The sequence below is a fragment of the Lepidochelys kempii genome, chromosome 4, assembly GCF_965140285.1.
Source record: "Lepidochelys kempii isolate rLepKem1 chromosome 4, rLepKem1.hap1, whole genome shotgun sequence".
In the NCBI taxonomy this organism is placed as follows: domain Eukaryota; kingdom Metazoa; phylum Chordata; order Testudines; family Cheloniidae; genus Lepidochelys; species Lepidochelys kempii.
The window spans coordinates 51,782,163-51,794,474 of NC_136383.1; the positions used below are offsets into that span (position 1 = coordinate 51,782,163).

Consider the following 12,312-nt stretch of genomic DNA (forward strand, 5'->3'; position numbering starts at 1 on the left):
AATTAACTATGCTGCTTAGGAAATAAGGGTCTGTTGTTCCCTGAGGGACTCCAACTTGTCAAAGACTAACTGTAATTTATATAAAGGATCCTTGGGTCCTGACCCTTTTTATCTCAGATTAGTTTAAGCTTCATCAGGGGATACAGTATTATGGTACTTACTATATTTCACAAACTTAAAAACATTCCTATTTTCTTGTGTATATTGCTATTTACCTTAGAAATGATCCAGTAATCTCCCTCCAGTAATCTCCCTCCACATTACCATGACTTTACCAATTTATCAATTGTATGTCTTCAGCCTGTGACAATGGATGACTTTCATTTGTTAAAACAATCTAGCTCAAGTAAAGCTTGCTCATGTTTAATGGTAATGTTAGATAAATTGCAATATGCCAGGACTACCATGCATACTTCAGAAAGGCAGAATATTAATGTCCTACCCATGTGTCTAGACAATTAAATAGCATTTTTAAGATGCCAAAAGTTTTTAATAACCAATCTGAAGAGTCTGTAATGTAAGATTCATTATAGTTTAATTCTGAGAGGCGATGAGTCTATGAAATTCTATATAGATCATAAAGTGGGAGTTAGCCAGTTTTCTCATAGGGCAAACATTCACATCTAAAAATATATTTGCAATAAATGTAAATCCTTCCATTTAAATGTATTGCAAGTTATAATATAAATCCAGATCTGCCCTACAGTCTTTCAATGTTTATAGATTGTTTTTTGTACTATGATATAACTGACCCTGGGCAATTACCAAATGCCATTGTTTATATGATATTTTGAATACTATAACTTGCACAGCAAGTCAGGTAAAGGCTAGACTTAGTTTACTGTCAGCCCATAGTAAGGGATACTGCATCTGCACTATCCAAGAGCAGATGAGTGAAGGAACTGTGACTTAATAACAATTTCCTCCTTGACTCCCCCTTATTTCTGGGGGAAAGCAATCTGCTACTGGCTGTAATGAGTACCACCAAGGTTCTCAACTGTTTACACACTAGTATTCCCTTCCTACTTTGCCAAAATACATCTTCCTCCCTCTCCATTTAAGATGGGAAAGGCTCAGCTCCACTGACTGCTGCATTGGGGAGAAGCCAAAAATTACAACCATTTGTCATTCCTGTCTAGGCACTCCCATCCCCGAGCTATTAGGGAAGGAGAACAGCCAGTTCTTCAGAGTCCACTCTTTCCTCCACATTCCTAGAGTCTAGCTCACCATATCATCAGACAAGTAGTTCACTCCTGCAGAAGTATTTTGGGATGCAGGGGTAGGGCTTTGGTTAAAAATTCTCAGGAAGCAATTCCCTCCCAAACTCCTATGTTTGCTTGTGCCATTGGCACTCAGATGACTTAGGGCTAGTGGGAAACACTGGCATTTTAATGGGCATGTTTCTGGTGTCCTTTGTTGTCGTGGTTGCCCTGGTAACTGTCTTATCTGGAATTGGGGTTTGTGAGCGGTGCAGCATCGGAAGTGGAGGAGTCTATTCCATGATTTCTACTGTCCTCGGTGGTCAAGTTGGAGGGACCATTGGCCTCCTTTATATTTTTGGTCAGGTAAAAATGATTGTTACTGCAAGCACGCCTTTAGTCCTTTTCTTCCAGACTCTAAAGTAAATGAGATGATCCCACTAAGAAGGAGGGTGGCATGGAAAAGCAGAGTTGTAGGCATATAATTTCATTCCTCTCAGTATGATCAGGCTTGTTGTCACTCATCGACAGCAATACATCGAAGAGTACAGACAAGTCCTGTCGTGTTTGAACAGGGAAATGCTAATGAGGAGGCTAATGATTTCCTCCTCATGTATGGAGCCATCTCTGACACAGTCTGAAATCTCTCTGCTGTCCTGAGGCACTGTCATGGGAACAATGACCAAAACAGAAAGAATGAAACACAAAAAATGCCATAGCTAACACGTCTCGTCTACAAGCAAGGGAATATTTAAACTCAAGAGGAAAAAGCCTATGTGGCCAAGTGGACAATACAAACTCTACAGATCAGCTGTGGGGTTATACATTTGCCCATAGTGGACTAAATGTTTCCTTATGAGGGTGGAGGCGTAGGAGCAGCACTTGGGGAAAAGAGATGAGGTGGTTTGGAGACAAAATAGTGTCTGAGCCATTGAGGAAGCGGAGAGGAGCCCGAGCCCGTGTGGAGGAGGCGCTGACTGGGGAGGAGCTTAGGAGTAGTTGATTTTGTGCAGTTTTTCAGCTCTTTGTTTTCAGAGAAACCCTAATGTGCCACTGAAGCGGTGGATTGAAATTAAAGGCTTAAGAAACACAAACAACTATCCCGACTAATAGAAAAGTGATTATTAATGCCCATAGCAATTGGAAAAAAAGAAGAGGTATTAGAAATACCAGAAAAGGTTGCGCACAAGAAAAGTTCATTTAAATGCATTAGCTTGCAGCTGTCTTTAAAATCCTGGCCAATTCGAAAAGTCGACATAAAATACAAATTCAATAGTTATAAGACAGGGCATGCACAAAAGTCACACGTGTAAGAAAAAGACTTCCCCCAGCCTTTTGCACTGTAATTCCCCCAATCTCCCCCCTGCCTGGGAAAGCAACTGAGCTGTGCAGCATGTCCTGAGGTCATAGAATCCGGGCTCTGGCAGACCAAGTATTTACCTAGACAAACGTTTTATGTGGGGGGATATGGGGTGTGGAGAGATGGGGAACTGGCAACTGTTTAGCAGCGTTGTATTTTATCCCAGAGGTTTTCAAACTGGGGTACGCATACTCCTAGGGCTACACGAGCTGTCTTCAGGGGGTACGCCAGAAAATTCATGTAATGGTGGACAATGCATTTTATGTAGTTAGACTTGGCAATCTAATCAATGTTTGACCTCCTTTCAATTAAAACTACAGCCACCGTGAGACTCAGAACCATTTTTGAATGGTGGGGCATGCCCCCCAAAGGGGGCACGGAGGAACTTTAGGGGGGTGAATGGCAAAGAGCTGGGCCCTCCTTGGAGTTACAATTTTTGGTTGCGCCCCCTCCACCCCAGACAGGCTGGGTGGCCTGCTGAGGTGATTCAGGGGGTGGAGGTGGGGCTCCCACCCCGAGCTCCACCACATGGCGTTGCCGCTTGTCCACAAAAATCATTCCTCTGCCTCACAGTTCAGTGACTTCTGGAAGCTTTTGCTAAATGGAAGACAGAAATCTTGGCGGGGGGAGGTCACTGACCCCACATCCGCCCTTCTCCCATGCGTCACTTCTGTCTACCTCAGATGGGGGTATGCGGTAGACTCCATTATTTGGAAAGAGCTACACAGCCTAAAAAGTTTGAAAACCATGTTCTGTCCCAAAGCTGGTGTATTTTTTTCATACTCTCCTCCTCAGTTAGATATTGTTTCTGTGGCCCAGCATCCATCTGAAGCTCACATGAGGGGCTATCTGTGTTTCAAACAAGGAGTTGGGTAGTGAACACCATAACCTCTGTCCTGGTTAGTTGAGCTAGAAGTACCTGTGCAAGGAAGGATTGTCAGGCTCCAGCTCTAAAACAGTTGTGTTTAAAAGCAGAGATACAGGTGGCTCTTATGTCAAGAACTGTGGACGTTTAAACCCAATTACACCGTTCAACAAGCTGAATATACGGTTTTCAAAAACCTCATAAGAGGTTAGTTTTCCACTGAAATCTGCATTTCTGATTTCAAGATGGATAGTTCAAAACCATTTAAAAATTCCCATTTCCATGGTGCATTTATGAAGAAATTGGCTCCACCGTAGAAATCACAGCAATATCTTTATATGCGTAGAAATATTTCATTCTTCTGGTGAAGGTAGAGTTTATCGCAGGAAAGACAGGCTGTTGCTTCAAGGACACTTACAGTGTGGAGACTAGCAGTGGCTCCTTCTTTCTCTCCACTCTCTGAAGTATCCTTTGAAGTCTACATACTGTTTCCTCTTACTTGGCCTTGTTACGAAAGTAGGAGGATCCTATTTAACTCCTTCCAAAAACTGGTGTTAATCAGTTGAAAAGAACCCTGAAATCCTAAGTTGCAGTGCTTCCTGCAAACAGCTACATGGCATTTCTCTGTGCTTTCAGGATTCTTTCTTGTATTAGGCTTTTCAGGCTAATGCATTTTGTCTGGAGTCAGGTTCTACTTGTCCTTTCAAGTTTCAAATGCAATCTTTTGTGACTAACCCATCACGACACTAGGCGTCCTTTCAGAAATTATATTTTTAGAAGTTCTCTGTGATAAACGTGCATATTGAAGGCAAAGTTTTCAAAATTAAGCATGTGCAATTGCATGGATGCATTGAGAGGGATAGCTCAGTGGTTTGAGCATTGGCCTGCTAAACCCAGGGTTGTGAGTTCAATCCTTGAGGGGACCATTTAGGGGTCTGGGGCAAAAACTGGGGATTGGTCCTGCTTTGAGCAGGGGGTTGGACTAGATGACCTCCTGAGGTCCCTTCCAACCCTAACCTTCTATGATTCTATGACTTCTACATCTCTACCTTTCCACAAATCATGATGAAACCCTGGAATTTCACTCAAAAAAGTGTCGTAATCAGTAACACTCTAATTTTTAGAGAGGCTAGCTGCTTGAGGGTGTGTAAGGAGAGAAGGCCTCAGTTTCGGTCTGGCTGAAAAAGAACTAATGTGAGCAAATGAGGGACCATGTTCATCTTTAATCATGTAGGAGTTTATAGAAGCAGCACGGGCCTATGCAGAACTGGTTGGGGACATACCTGAGGTGAAATCTTCCCTTTCAAGCTCATGGACTCTTGCTTTTATGCAAGGGTGGAATGTTCAACATCAGCTGACTTTCTTTTATGTTCATGTGTGACCCTAAGAACACCTTAATGCCAACTGGCAAGGGGTATACAAGAATATCATACCAGAATCAGAACATGGAGGAAAGAGTGGACTCTAAAGAACTGGCTGTTCTCCTTCCCTAATAGGTAGGGGATGGGAGTTCACCGAAGAATGTCACGTCAGGTATCAAAGAAAAGCTGGTGTCACACTGGTTATGACTATCATCATAAAATTTATGTGCTGCCATTATCTCAGGTGTTACCTTATAGTTTGTATCAAGGTGTTAATCCCCAGAAAAGGTGAAACACTGATTTTCTGCCAGACCAGAGATGTTTATCCATCTACCTATTGAAATATAAACTCAGTATTGTCTCATTCGGAATCAGCAGTCTGAGTTAAGTGAGTGTGAATGCTTGTGAAATTTTACAGGAAGAGAAGAACAGCAATGGGAAAAGAGCCTTATCGGGGGGCGCACTTCAAAGGTTTACGGGACTATAACTGGATGACAAGGAAAGCACCATGTTATCCTGCACCTAAGAAGTAAACAAACAGTATGTTTACATTTATGAAAATGGGATCACAACCAGCCTTGGTTGGAAATGCTGCAGAAGGCTTTTGGTGGAATAAGGCTGTTCAAGACAGGTAATGCACCTATTAAGTTTAGTCTGTAGAAAGTGTGTATTGATTTTGCTTTATATGTAACCCTTCTGTTTCCTTTATCCTTACTCACTAGCTCTTAAATCTTGATCTATGATAAGAAATGTATGATAGTTTTCACTATAAATATATCTGCGTGCTTTGGTATTACATAAGGAGCTGTTCATAAGTTGAATCAAGTGTGTTAGTGTTCCCTTGGGGACAGCAAACCTTGTATTACTGTGAGTTTTCAGTGGATAAGGGCCTGGACACTACAGGGGAAATGCTTCAAAGGAGCTTGGGGACTGAGGTGTACCTACTGTTAACCTGCAAGGCAACATAACGGCTGGCGTAGACCAGACTGGGTGAATGTCTGGGTGATTAACAGGCTGGTGGTGTCGGGGAGCTGACATCCATTTAAGCATATGCAAGTCTCTTTTTCACTGGAGGTGGGATGGGGGGAACAAAGTGACTCCCAACCCTGAGCACCCTGAGAACGGTCATATCTTGTTGGTTATTTATTATTTGTATTGTATAGGAACCCCAGTCATGCACCATTGTATTAAGTGTTGTATATGGAGCCTTGTAAACACCGCACAGTATTCCTATTCTCCCTGCTGTCCCACATGAGTTTATGGTTCTTATATACAAAACATTTCTATTATAGATGCTGATAGTACTCTTTTTTTTCTCTCTATAAGCAATGCTTTAGGGCCAAATCCTGCACCCATTGTTCCGTGACAAAACTGATCTTGACTTCATTGGAACTGAAGTGCAAATAAAAACTGATTTCTTCTTGTGGAGCCACAATTGCAGGAAAGGTGATGGTTTTTAAATTGGGGTGCTCAATATTATTATATGTCAGTAATCACATTTTTATTTTAAAATTACATTCATACTTATACTTTCAGTTTAATATACACACATTCTAAATTATTCACTTTCTTTGTCACTGCACTTAAATTACTAAATTGTCATTTAGTTGCTCATTAGTGAGAGTAATTGTCAATATCTTGCCAAATAGCCTGTGTCCACTAGAAATAAGACTTGCATAAATTTAAAAGGGATATTTTGCTGGTAGTCAACGTACCACAATAATTTATGCTATAAATAATCACCATGCTATGGCTAGTAGTGTTTAGGCAGCTGTAAAATGCCTTTTGTGTAACTAGGAAGCACATTTTTATATAATTAAGAAAATTGATGAGATTTAAATGTTGAGGGAATGCAGGTGGTATATTGTCTGAAACCTGCATAATTTTTACATGCTACTAATGTACTTTTAACTTTAGGTATGGTTTTATCATGAAACTGGTGACTATATTTTAACCTGTTAAATGCTAGAGAAATATACTTCTCAAAAGCAACCAGAGGAAGCTTATTAGAGCTGATCAAAAAATGGGAGGAAAAAAAAAATCTCACACACACACAAATAAAAATTTTAAAGTGTTTCCATTTTGCAGGGTTTGAAATGGATTTTTCTTCACTTTTTTTTGGAAAAACAAACAAATGTTTGTGTATGCCTCCTTCCTTCCCCCTCTTTGCCACTGAGTGCAATAAAATTCATGATGCCCACTATTGGCTTTTTAAAATCTGTAACTTTTCCATAGTTAAGGAAGTTTTGAAAAGTTACAGTCTACAGAGTGGCAAAAGGGAAAATGGGAGATAAAGAAAAATGAAAAAGTGAAAAAACTCTCTCTCTCTCAATAGCATTCACTCTACTGCCTTCAGTGACAACAAGGAAAAAGAGGAAGGCATCTATATTTCAAATATCAAAATATTCAGGCTTGGGAAAAAAAACCCCAAAGAATATATTGAAACCCAAAAAGATTTCTATGAAACCTGTTGATTTAGGGGGAAGAGCCATTTCTTTGATCAGAAGAAGGTTTTTGAATTTTTTTTTTTATCAGCTCAGACTTGTGCTTAGGCAGGTGTTTGTTTCAGACACACAGGAAAAAAAAATAAATAGTGGAAATATTGCTGGTGACTCCTGCCTGGGGAGTCTCCTTTTCACTTGTACTTTCACACCAGCAGCTGGAATTCCTGCAGCAGTCACCTACCCTAGAGTTCCTGCTCTCAGCTTTTCTTTGCTCACTGCTTTCCAGTCAGAGGGGGCAGTAGGTCCCAGGTCTACACTGATTTTGTGGAGGGAAGACTGGTGCTTAACATCAACCAGTTCCTCGTCACAGATCCTACTGCTTGTCCACCTGGCTTCAATCTGCCACATTGTCAGTGGGCCCTTCTTAACTGACTCCGGACTGTGCAGCCAATCAGCACTGTCGAGGTCTTCGAGACCATCCAAGCTGTAGTGCAGATCAAGCAATGATATGCACTGTCGAGGAGTGCCCACTAACCAAATTCAGCGGTGGGCTTCGAGAGCTCCATTTGGCCACTACGAACACTATTACTTGGCTTGGCGAGTACGCAAACGCTAAATAAATACTACTCTTTCAAAGTGACGTTTGAGCCTCTTAACTGAAAGAGACCCGAGCAGGAACCCATACAGATTTCCTTCTGGAAAAACCAAGATCCAGCTTATACAGTCTGCACAGCCGAGCATGAGTTTCCAGGGTAGGATAAGATTTGAGTTCTGATCTTAGGTTTTTCTACTAACTGGTAATAATATTTTTGTGTAGTTCAGAACCATTACTAATGACCAAGATCTTATATTGGTGTGCTAGGAAACAGAAAACTATCATTTCCTAAATTTTATAAATGGAGTACCTGAAAAAGTGCCCAAGGTCATTCCAGGCAGAGGAAGGAGAAGAAACTGGGTTGCTAATGTGACAGAGCCACATCCGCTGTATCACACTGCCTTTTAAAATAATGCCAGGTTTCAGAGTAACAGCCGTGTTAGTCTGTATTCGCAAAAAGAAAAGGAGGACTTGGGGCACTGTAGAGACTAACTAATTTAATTGAGCATGAGCTTTTGGGAGCTACAGCTCAGATAAATTGGTTAGTCTCTAAGGTGCCACAAGTACTCCTTTTCTTTTTGCCTTTTAAAATGAATGTGCCAAATCTATAAGCTGAAACCCATTGCTGTCACCACTAGACACCAATCTGCTGCTCCCTGAGCTAAGAATAAGAACCCAGGTGTCCAGATAGTGAACATCCCATAACTGCCAAAGTTTGTGTTCCATTCTAATGATTCTTCCTCCACACAGAGGACCACTGCCTACTTCTACTAGTTACTCCTTGAGCTTAAGTGAAAGAGGTGAAGCGAAGGTCCTTGGTACAAACCCATGCAGGGAAAATGGTAACAACGACAGTTCTAGTGCATATACACAAATTGACAGAATTAAGATTCTACAGACAGGACACACCATAATTATATTTAACTTCCCAGTGTTTGACTTTGCAACGTTTTTAGTGTAGATTTAGTAAATAAATAAAACAAGCCAGCCTCCTCCCCCTCCCTTAAAACGGCACGTATTGCGTGATTCCTGCAAGACTCGGAGCAGCTAATGAATTACAGAGCCTTTCCTCCAGAGGTCTCCAATTGAAAGCTCAGTAGGGATTAACTGCTACCCTGGAGATAAACAGAGGATTTCCCGCACTGGAGCTGTGAAGGCTCATGCCCTTTCTCTAGCACTCCTTTTAAAGCTGAAATGCATGGTTACACCCCCCTTGTTTGCAAATGAGTTTATTAAATGTGCATAGGTCAAATCGCTGCACAAAACTCGCCACCTGTGCCCTGTCTGCCCTGGCACCGCCTCTCTGCCCCCCTCTGACTTCTCAAGGGGTTGTTCCCTCTTTGCTCCGCCACCCCTTTTTTCCCTAAGGGCCAACTCTTGCCTCAACTGCGGGCTGCTCTGGCGGAAAGCCGCCTGGTTGGGGCGCAGGGCCGGGGAGGAGGCCGAAGCAGCCCGTCCTGGTGAGGCATGCCCGGGAGCCCCGTCTGCAGCGCTCCAACCGGGAAGGGGACACCATTGGGCTGTGCAGGGGGGAGGGGACTCTGTACAGACGGGTTGCCCCTTTTCCTTCCCCTTTAGGGACTGATAAACAGCTGGCTGTACAGCAGTGACAGCCCAGGACGCCGAAGGGCTTGTTAACCTCCCAGCCTTCAGGTCCCCGGCTGCCGCCGCCGCAGTTTTCTTTTCTTTGCCAACCGAGCAGCCTGACAGGGCGCAGAAGGAAGAATTCCCCGCTGCCGTTCCTGGATTAGCCCCAGTCTCCGTCAGTCACAGCTCGAGCGACTGAGTCGCGCTGAGGCTCCACTCGCCTCCCTCCCTTTCGTAACAACCGAAAGTAAAAGAGGCCGGGGCGGGCTGCGGGGGGAACGTGATTTGCTGTCATTGGTCGCAGCTCTCTCCACCGGTGCTGTCTCTGCGGCCACGCTCCCAGGCTTGTGAGTACTTTACAAACGTCAGCAACATTGTCTTTCTTTGCTTTCAGATCATTGTATCTTTGTTGTCGAAAGAAGGACTGCGGTCTGCTTCACTTTTCGGGGCGATCTAATCAGTAGTTTCCAGTCCTGCATTTGCCTCTGATTGCCCCACCGGTTCTTTATAATTGTGCAGTCACCTTGCTGCTGTGGGAAAGACTTACGCAAACAAGGAAAATCAACTGTAGTCAGTGAATGTAACTATGCAGAAAATAGAGCAAAATACACAAAGTAAACGTTGTGAGCGGACGATAAGGAAGTTCCAGTAGTCTTGGGAGCTACTTCTAGCAATGATGGGTTAAATAGAGACAGAAGTGCAGGGTTTTTTTAATTGACGGCATCTCTTTAAATCAGGGTCTTGAAATAGCTTAATGACAAGGTGTAATTAAACATCAAGATGTATTACCATAGGACCCTACAACCTAGCTGAAGTCCCATTGAAGTAAAGGGTGCTGGGGCATGCTAGCTCTTTCCAGTGTTAGGACTGTGCTCTTAACGGACCACTATGCTAGATGGGGCAAATGCATTAGTAGTTTTGCTCTTTAAAAAAATGCCTGTTGTATTTTCCATATAAAGATAGTCAAATGGCATGGGTCGCCTTGTTTATGCCTGCAAAATTACTTGGATAAAATCCCCAAAAGCAAGAAAATTCACCATATTGTGCCCAGGAAGTGTCTTTGAGGGGATCTCTTCCTCTGTCTCTAGCCTGCATACCTATGCCTGGTTCTTTTAAGATATATTTTAATATGGATTACAATGTCAAATACAGTGGAACATGCTGGTAGTTCTTTGTTATAATAATCAGCTTGTGTTATGTGAATACCTGTCAAATGATCAGCAACGTGGCAGCCCCTTTGGCCATTATTTACATTTCCCTGTATTTACATGTGTCCATTTATTTGCCTCATGCAGGACAGGTGAAATAAATACAAAAGTGATCCCTTTTCATTTTGCCCTAAAATAAGGAGACACTCAATATTATAGTGCAATTAGAATTTAATATAAGGAAATATTCTTTACACAGCAGTAACGTTGACCCATGGAATACACTCCCTTGAGAGGTTGTTGACACAAATGTTTTGGCTCAATTTTAAAATAGTTGGGAATAATTTAATTTATAATAAATAATAATTTATAGGACTATTAATGACATTTTAACCATGCAAACTAAAAGAACAGATGGAAGCAACTCTCATGCTTTGAGGTATAAACTGATAGCGTGTTGGGATTCAGATGGGATTTCCTATGATCTACACTGTGCATTCTGAAGTTCACTAGCATTGCTCTGAAGTATTGGACATAAAATGGTCAGACTTTGGTGTAGCAGTGTACTATAAATAACTTAGACTCTGAGATGTCTCCTCCCTCTTCATTTGGCAGTCAGCTGGCTTTGTGAGAAGATATGCAAACAAATCTTGAAGCTGTTCAGCAATTAATTTTATGCCAAACTTTAGAACCCTGCCACTTCAACATCCAAAACACTTATAAGTCTTCAGTTTGTTCTGTGTTGACTGCTCCCCTCTACTACATGGTATGGAGAATGAAAACATGGAAAAGGAAGTAGGAGCTGTGCTGAACAGAAGCCTGGCTATGCTGCAGCATTTTCTTTTTCTCAATTTCATCTATCTCTAGTACTTCTATGTTTATAATTATGGAACTCAGCTTCATGGAGCCTGGGTATTGTGGCAGGGGAGAAGAGGAGCCAAGGAAAAGCTGCCCCCTGCCCCCAACATGGCATATTGTCCTGTTGAATTTAGGGTTGCCTACTGTCTAATCACACAAACCCAAACACCCTTGCCTCGCCCCTTCTGAGGTCCCACCCTGCTCACTCCATCCCCCGCTCAATCGCTTGCTTTCCCCCATCCTCCCTCACTTTCACTGGGCTGGGGCAGGGGGGTGGGGTGCGGGAGGGAGTGTGGGCTCTGGGCTGGGAGGTGGGGCTGAGGGGTTTGGAGTGTGGGAAGGGGCTCCGGGCTGAGCCTGGGTCAAGGGTTTGGGGTGCAGGAAGGGGTGCGGGGTGCAAGCTCTGGTAGGGAGTTTGGGTGCTGAAGGGGACTCAGGGCTGGGATTGGGGGGCGGGTGAGGGCTTTGGGAGGGAGTTTGGGTGCGGGAGGGGATGAGGGCTCTGGATGCAGGAGAGAGCTCCAATCTGGGGTTGGGGTGCAGGAGAGGTGCGGGGTGCAGGCTGCAGCTGGGAGGTGCTTATCTTGGGTGGCTCCTGGTCGGTGGCACAGCAGGGCTTAGGCAGACTCCCTGCATGCCATGGCCTCACGCTGCTCCCAGAAGTGGCTGGCACATCCCTGCGGCCCCAGGGAACTCCATGCACTGCCCACGTTCACATGCACCGCAGCTCCCATTGGCTGCAGTTCCCGGCCAACAGGAGCCAGGGAGTTGGCACTGCGGGGGAGGCAGAGTGCGGAGCCCCCTGCTTTCAGGAGTGGCATGAGGGCAGGGTAGGCAGGGAACCTGCCTTAGCCCCGCTGCGTTGCCGGAGTGTCAGTGTGTAAAATCTCCCGGT

The 12,312-nt window shown here is 43.6% G+C and overlaps 1 protein-coding gene across 1 annotated transcript in view; it reads left to right on the plus strand.

Annotated features, from left to right (window-relative positions):
* The first annotated feature begins 9,371 nt into the window (after positions 1-9,371).
* The window catches only part of IL15 (interleukin 15), a 93,761-nt gene continuing 90,820 nt past the window's right edge, over positions 9,372-12,312 (plus strand). Inside the window, exon 1 of the mRNA XM_073341211.2 lies at positions 9,372-9,758. The gene's annotated coding sequence lies outside the window, so the exon portion shown is untranslated. The remainder of the gene's footprint in view (positions 9,759-12,312) is intronic.